At 40.8% G+C, this 7,361-nt stretch overlaps 1 pseudogene; it reads right to left on the reverse strand.

Annotated features, from left to right (window-relative positions):
* Positions 1-209: 209 nt before the first annotated feature.
* Positions 210-5,624, reverse strand: LOC128034808 (uncharacterized; annotated as a pseudogene).
* Positions 5,625-7,361: the final 1,737 nt, after the last annotated feature.

Raw genomic sequence — 7,361 nt, forward strand, 5'->3', positions numbered from 1 at the left:
AGTGGATCGGGTCGGAGTCTGGTCGGGCACTCAAAACGACGCCGTTTTGGGCGTTTGGGGGCTCTCCAAAACGGTACCGTTTTGGTACCCTATATAAGCCCCTAAAACTTCAAAAAATTCATTTTCAATCTTCCCCTAAAAAAACAGAAATCCTCTCTAAAAATCCTCTCCCTTTTAGTGAATCCGGCCAGGGTCCAGTCATCGGCTAGTCATCGACCACCGTATCGACCGCCGATCTCCGGCGCCGGCACCACCATTTGCGGTGGCCGGAAAGAGAGAAAATGACTCTTTTGGCCTTCTCGACCCTTCCAAACCCAGATCTTAGTTCAAATCATCAAAAAACCCCCACAAAAGCCTAAAAAATGTCAAGAAACCTTTCGGTTTCCGGCCACCGATCCTCGGGGGTGGCTCCCTCGACTGTTTCAAAAGCAAACAGGTTGTTTCTTTCTTTTTATTATTTATTTTATTTATTTTACGAATGAAGAAAGAAAGGAAAAAAAAAGTAGATAAAATAAAACAAATAAAAAAAGCTATAAAAAAAATAAACCTTTGAACTGATCTTTGCTTTTGTATTGAGTTCTCTCTTTTTGATTGAAAGTAGTTATTTTTTTATGATTTCGAATTCGGATCCTCATTACAGTGTTACAATAATTGTTTTATAGCCGAATGAAAAACAAAAAAAAAAAGAAATCAAGAAACAAATCTATTTTGATTACAAATCTTTGATTTGCTGTTTATTTCTTTCTTTGTTGTTTTGTTTCCTTGCAGGTGAAGATCGGGGAAGATTTGGAGCGAGGCTTGGCTTGCGGCGCTGAAGTTTACCCTTGAACCCTAGGGTTTCCGAAATTGTTCTTGGGCTTGGGGGTTAATTTTGGGCCATTTGTTATTGTATTTTGGTTTGGGTTTTGGGTCTGGGCCATATAGGCCAATTGTAATTTGAGCCCTTTTAGGCCCGGGCAAAATTTGTTATTACAGCTACCCATCTTTACTTGTTGTCGGGTAACGAGAACAGAGTAAAGACCAAAAACAATTTTGCCTGGTCGTACTGGACTTTGGTATTCCTTCCTACTGCATCTTCAGAGGTACAGGAACTAGTGCTTCAATCTACTCCACTGCATCTTCAGAGAGATAAGATTTGCCATCTTCAGTCTACCTCACTGCAATTCCAAGAGGATCAGACTTGTTTCATTAGTCTACTCCACTACAACTTCAGGGAGATAAGACTTATAATCTTCAATCTACTCCACTGTTGCCCAGGGAAGTAGAATTACTGGCTTCAATGTACTCCACTGTAACCACAGGGAGGTAAAATCCACCAAAACTCGGAGAGAAGGAATTTCAACCTCAATGGGTAAAACTGCCTCCATTCCATAAACCAACGAAAAAGGTGTTGCCCCAGTAGAAGTCCTGATAGATGTTCGGTAAGCAAGAAGAGCGAAAGGTAACTTCTCATGCCAATCTTTGTAAGTTTCAGCCATTTTCGCCACGATTTCTTGATATTTTTGTTCGCCGCTTCCACTGCACCATTCATTTTTGGGTGATACGGTGATGAATTATGGTGTCTAATGTTGAACTGATTGCAGACTTCCGCTATTGTGCTGTTATTCAGATTCAACGCATTGTCAGATATGATTTTTTCAGGCATTCCATATCGACATATGATTTCCTTCTTCAAAACTTCATCGATCACCGACTTCGTGACATTAGCATATGAGGCTGCCTCTACCCACTTAGTGAAGTAGTCAATAACCACAAAAATGAAACGATGTCAATTAGAAGCCTTCGGTGATATTGGTCCAATGACGTCCATACCCCACATGGAGAAAGGCCATGGAGAAGTCATAACATGAAGAGGAGAAAGAGGTGCGTGCATTTTACCCCCATAAATTTGGCATTTATGGCATTTCTTGGCATGATTGATGCAATCTCCTTCCATAGTGGACCAGTAATACCCGAATCTCATAATCTGCCTAGCCATGGTGAATCCATTAGCGTGCGTTCCACAAACACCCTCATGGACTTCTTCTAAAATTTCCTTAGCCTCTACAGCGTCCACACATCTCAACAGTACTCGATCCTTTCCCCTTTTGTATAGGATCTCCCCATCTAAGACATAGTCAATAGCTAGTCTCCTCAAAGTCCTCTTATCATTCTCTATTGCCTGATCAGGATATGCGCGATTCTTCACATATAGCAATATATCTTGGTACCAAGGACTATCGTCCTTTTCCACTTCTTCAATGCTGTAACAATGGGCTGGGATCTCATAAATACTAATTTGAATGGGTTTCATGTCATCTAATTGATTCACTTTAATCATGGAAGCTAAAGTAGCAAGAGCATCCGCCATTTGATTTTCTTCTCGTGGAAGATAACAGAAGGTAATGTTGTCAAACTCTTTGATCAAGTCGAAAACCAATCTCCGGTAACGGATCAATTTAGGGTCCCTTGTCTCCCATTCCCCTCTTATCTGGTATATTACCAATGCTGAGTCTCCGTACACCTCTAATGTCTTGATTTTCCGCTCTATGGCTGCCCGTATACCCATGATGCAAGCTTCGTACTCAGCCATGTTATTAGTGCAATCAAAGTCTAATTTACTGGTGAAAGGATGATAATCTCCATTCGGAGACACCAGGACTGCCTCAATTCCATTGCCTAATGCATTCGATGCTCCATCAAAGTTTAATCTCCAAGAATGATTCTTTTGGGGATCCTCTTCAGCATTTGCCAAATACATCAAATCTTCATTCGGGAAATCAAAGTTTAAAGGCTCATAATCTTCCAGAGGCTTGCTAGCCAAGAAATCTGCTATCGTACTTCCCTTGATGGCTTTCTGACTTACGTATACGATATCAAACTCAGAAAGTAAGATCTGCCATCTAGCCATTCTTCCATTCAATGCTGTTGACTCCATCATATACTTCAAAGGGTCTAATTTTGAAATTAGCCAAGTCGTATGATAGAGTAAGTATTGCCCCAACCTCTTAGTTGTCCAAATCAAGGCGCATCACAATTTTTCAATAGGTGAATATCTCATCTCACAATCAGTGAATTTCTTGCTGAGATAGTAAATTGCCTTTTCCTTCTTTCCAGTCGCATCATGTTGACCCAGCACGCATCCCATAGAGTTATTGAACACCGTTAAATACAAAATCAATGGTCTATCTGGGCTGGGTGGTGATAGAATTGGGGTATTGGATAAGTATTGCTTTATCTTTTCAAAGGCTTTCTGACATTCTTCATTCCAAACGTCAGGATTATGTTTCTTCAAAAGGCGAAATATGGGATCACATTTCTCGGTCAACTGTGAAATGAACCGAGCAATGTAATTCAGTCTTCCTAAGAAACCTCAAACTTCTTTCTGGGTACGTGGTGGCGATAGATCTTGTATTGCCTTGACCTTGTCTGGATCAATCTCAATTCCTTTTTCACTAACTATAAAGCCCAACAATTTTCCTGACCTGGCTCCGAAAGTGCACTTTGTTGGCTTAAGCTTGAGCTGAAACTTCCTTAATCTTAAGAACAATTTTCTCAGGACCTGCACATGTTCCTCCTCTGTTCTGGATTTGGCAATCATATCATCAACATACACCTCAATTTCTTTGTGCATCATGTCATGGAACAAGGCTACCATGGCTCTCTAATATGTTACTCCCGCGTTTTTTAATCCGAATGGCATCACCTTATAGCAAAAAGTTCCCCATAAAGGAATGACCATAGTCTTTCCCATATCTTCCGGGTGCATCTTTATCTGATTGTATCCTGAGAACCCATCCATAAAAGAAAACAGCGAAAATCCCGCCGTATTATCCACCAGCTTATCAATATGTGGCAATGGGAAATTGTCCTTTGGACTTGCCTTGTTCAAATCCCTGTAATCCACGCACATTCGTACTTTTCCATCTTTTTTAGGGATTGGGACGATATTGGCTACCCACTCAGAATATTTGACCTCCTGTAAAAAACCAGCATCAAACTGTTTCTTAACCTCCTCTTTTATTTTGAGCACGATATCAGGCCTCATTCTTCTGAGCTTCTGTTGAACTGGTTTGCAATCCTCTTTTATGGGTAGGCGATGCACTACAATGTCAACACTCAATCCAGGCATATCCTGGTATGACCATGAGAAGACATCTTTGAATTCATGGAGTAATTCAATGAGGTCTCGTCTTGTCTTTGCGAGAATTTCAGTTCCAATTTTCACCTCCTTCCCTTCTTCCAAGCTCACAACTTCTATTGACTCTTTGTGAGGTAAGATTTGCTTTTCCTCTTGCTCCACCATCCTCAACAAGTCTAAAGATAAACCACCCTCTTCATCACCTTCAAAGTCACGCGATCCCTCTAAACACACGTTTCGTTCAAAAGGGCACTCTGAGCTCGTAGAGTGTCATTCACGTCATTGATACACGGAGACCTATTATGGTTACAAAAGAATGTATGAATTTATGTACAATTATTTATGTAATGAAAGAATAAATTTAGGCGTATGAGAAGAATGAAAGAATATTTACTCGAAACAATTGCAAAGATGTATTTTATTAAAATAATGATTTTTAAACATAAGCCTATTTCACAAAAGAATTCTTGTTATTTCTAGGCTAAAACAACAAGTTTGTTCTGAATATTACTCTGAGACAGTTCTAAAGACTTTAGGTATTTCTTCCGTAATCCAATTGTCTAGAACACTCCCAGGCTCATAAGGACGAATGTCTAGCCAACTTCTCTCTTTATTCTCATGCTCATAAATGGCATTAATGTGCATATTTCCCAACGTCTCCTCGATTCTTTCCTCAACCGATTTCCTACTCTCCTGATGAATAACTCCTCCAGATATGAAAGTTTTGGATATGTGGGGAATTATCATTGGCTCCCACTTAGCTTCTTCCCCATTTAAACGTGTCATTCTTCTTTTCTGCCTTTTCTCTATCTCCTTTCTTTTCTGTCCTCTATCTGGCTTGTATCCTAAGCCAAAGTGATCCTGCTTTTCTTTCAGCACCGGAACCTTAGTTTTCCCTTGAAGATATCTCCCTAGCCCTCTTCCAGGTAAAGTTCCTCTTCCTACCAACAATTGTAAACCCATCTCTGTGGTTTTGGATAATTTTGGAACCAAAATTTTGCTCCCTTCAGGAACAAATGCCGCATTTACAAACTCTAAAGATCAAAATGAGCATTCAACTGACTCGTTATTGGTCTCCACGTATGGCATCTCATTGGATACAGCTGCTATTATATCCTCTTCGGCTTTTATTGTCACTAGCTGACCATCTGACACTAACTTCAACATCTGATGTAATGATGACAGATCGCCCTATTGAATGAATCCATGGTCTTCCTAATAAGCAGTTATAGGAAGGTTTGATGTCCATCACAATAAAATCTACCTCATAAACTGTTGGACCAATCAGTAAGGGTACCTCAATTCTTCCCATGACCTTCCTTTCTGTACCGTCAAATGCCCTCACTACATTTTGACACGTTTTCATGTGCAAACTGTCTATGGGTAGCCTGTTAAGTGTGAATAACGGCAATACGTTCACAGCTGACCCATTGTCAATCAGTACTCCTGGCAAAATACGCCCCTTACATCGTGTAATGATATGCAAAGCTTTGGTAGATCCCATGCCCCCCGAAGGTATTCCATCATCATTGAAAAATATGAAATTATCAGCACTGATATTATTGACCAACCGATCTAGCTTACAGACAGAAATGTCCTTGGACACATAGGTCTCATTTAGCATCTTCATCAACGTATTTCGATGTACTTCTGAATTCAAGAGTAAGGACAGTACAGATATGCGGGCCAGTTATTTATGCAACTGCTCAACGACATTATACTCACTATGCTTTAAAAATTTGAGGAATTCCACAGCTTCTTCCTCCTTCACTGGCTCAACTAATTTCCCTTTTTGCTCCTGTATTATGGCCTCTTTCATAGACTCTGGATTGGCACTCACACACTGGCTCTTTGCAGTCTCTTTTCCTGGGACAGTCGTATTGCACTCGTAGTTCCATGGGCCCTTCTTACTGTCTTGGTAAGGAAATGTTGCAGGTTTCTTTATTATGATGCTTGGCATTGCTGGTGTTCTCACCTCATCCTTCTTGGGTCGCGAGATAACGACCACAGGTTGCACTACTCTTGGAACCTTCGAAGACTCTAATGTGCAAATGCTCCCCTCCTCCTTAATTTCTTCATAAAATTCCATCTCTTTATTATCCATCAAGTCTTGAACCAAGGCTCTGAATTCTGCACATTCCTGGATTTTATGTCTCCCCTCGTGATGGAACTCACAGTAATTTTCCACTTTTTCGAAGCTTCTCTCTGAACTCGGGATGATCAATCCCCTTTCTACCATATTTTTCCAGACCCACCTCAAAGGAATTTTCACCTCTGATATGTCTTCCTTGATCTTCCTACCCATGCTCCCACCTATCATGTTTACTCCGTTATGATCAGGTAACGGATTTTCTGTATTGGGTGAATCATCCAATTTAACCACACCCAAGCTTATAAGTCTTTCCACTAACTTTTTGAACGTCGTGCAATGTTCTATAGAATGCCCCTCAATTCCCGTGTGATAGTCGCACCGTGTATTTGCATCGTACCACTTGGGGTATGGAGGCTGCAGTGGTTTCAAGTGGAAAGGGGCAACCACGTGTGCATTGAATAGATTCTGATATAGCTCCCTATACGTCATTGGAATTGGCGTAAATTGCATTTTCTCTGTATTTTGTCTTGTATCAGATTTCTGCTTTGATGATCCTTGCTGGTTAACAGCCACTTTTCCTGGCTGATTCACTGTAACTGTCTTCGAATATGAACTTGTATTGTTGACCTCGTTCTCTTTCTTCTTCGAGACCGCCCTTCTGCTACTTTCTCCAGCATCTATTTTCCCACTTCTGATAGCGTTTTCTATCATCTCGCATTCATAACTATGTCAGAAAAACTTTTAGTAGCGCTTCCTAACATATGTGTAATGAATGGTGCCTTCAATGCGTTGACGAAAAGCATCGTCATCTCTCTTTCAAAAAGAGATGGCTGAACTTGGACAACGACCTCCATCCATCTCTGTGCGTATTGCCTGAAACTTTCACCAAGCTTCTTCTCCATGTTCTGCAGAGTAATTCTATCTAGTACCATGTCAGTCACATGGCTGTACTGCTTTAAGAATGCCTGTGCCAGATCCCTCCATGAATTAATCTGGGTACGGCTCAGTTGATTGTACCATTTGGATGCAGCCCCTGTGAGGCTATCCTAAAAGCAATGTATCAACAACTGGTCATTATTAACATATCCAGTCATCCTCCTGCAGAACATAGTAATATGGGCTTCGGGGCTACTAGTCCCGTTGTACTTC

Source organism: Gossypium raimondii, chromosome 11 (genome assembly GCF_025698545.1).
Source record: "Gossypium raimondii isolate GPD5lz chromosome 11, ASM2569854v1, whole genome shotgun sequence".
Taxonomy (NCBI): domain Eukaryota; kingdom Viridiplantae; phylum Streptophyta; class Magnoliopsida; order Malvales; family Malvaceae; genus Gossypium; species Gossypium raimondii.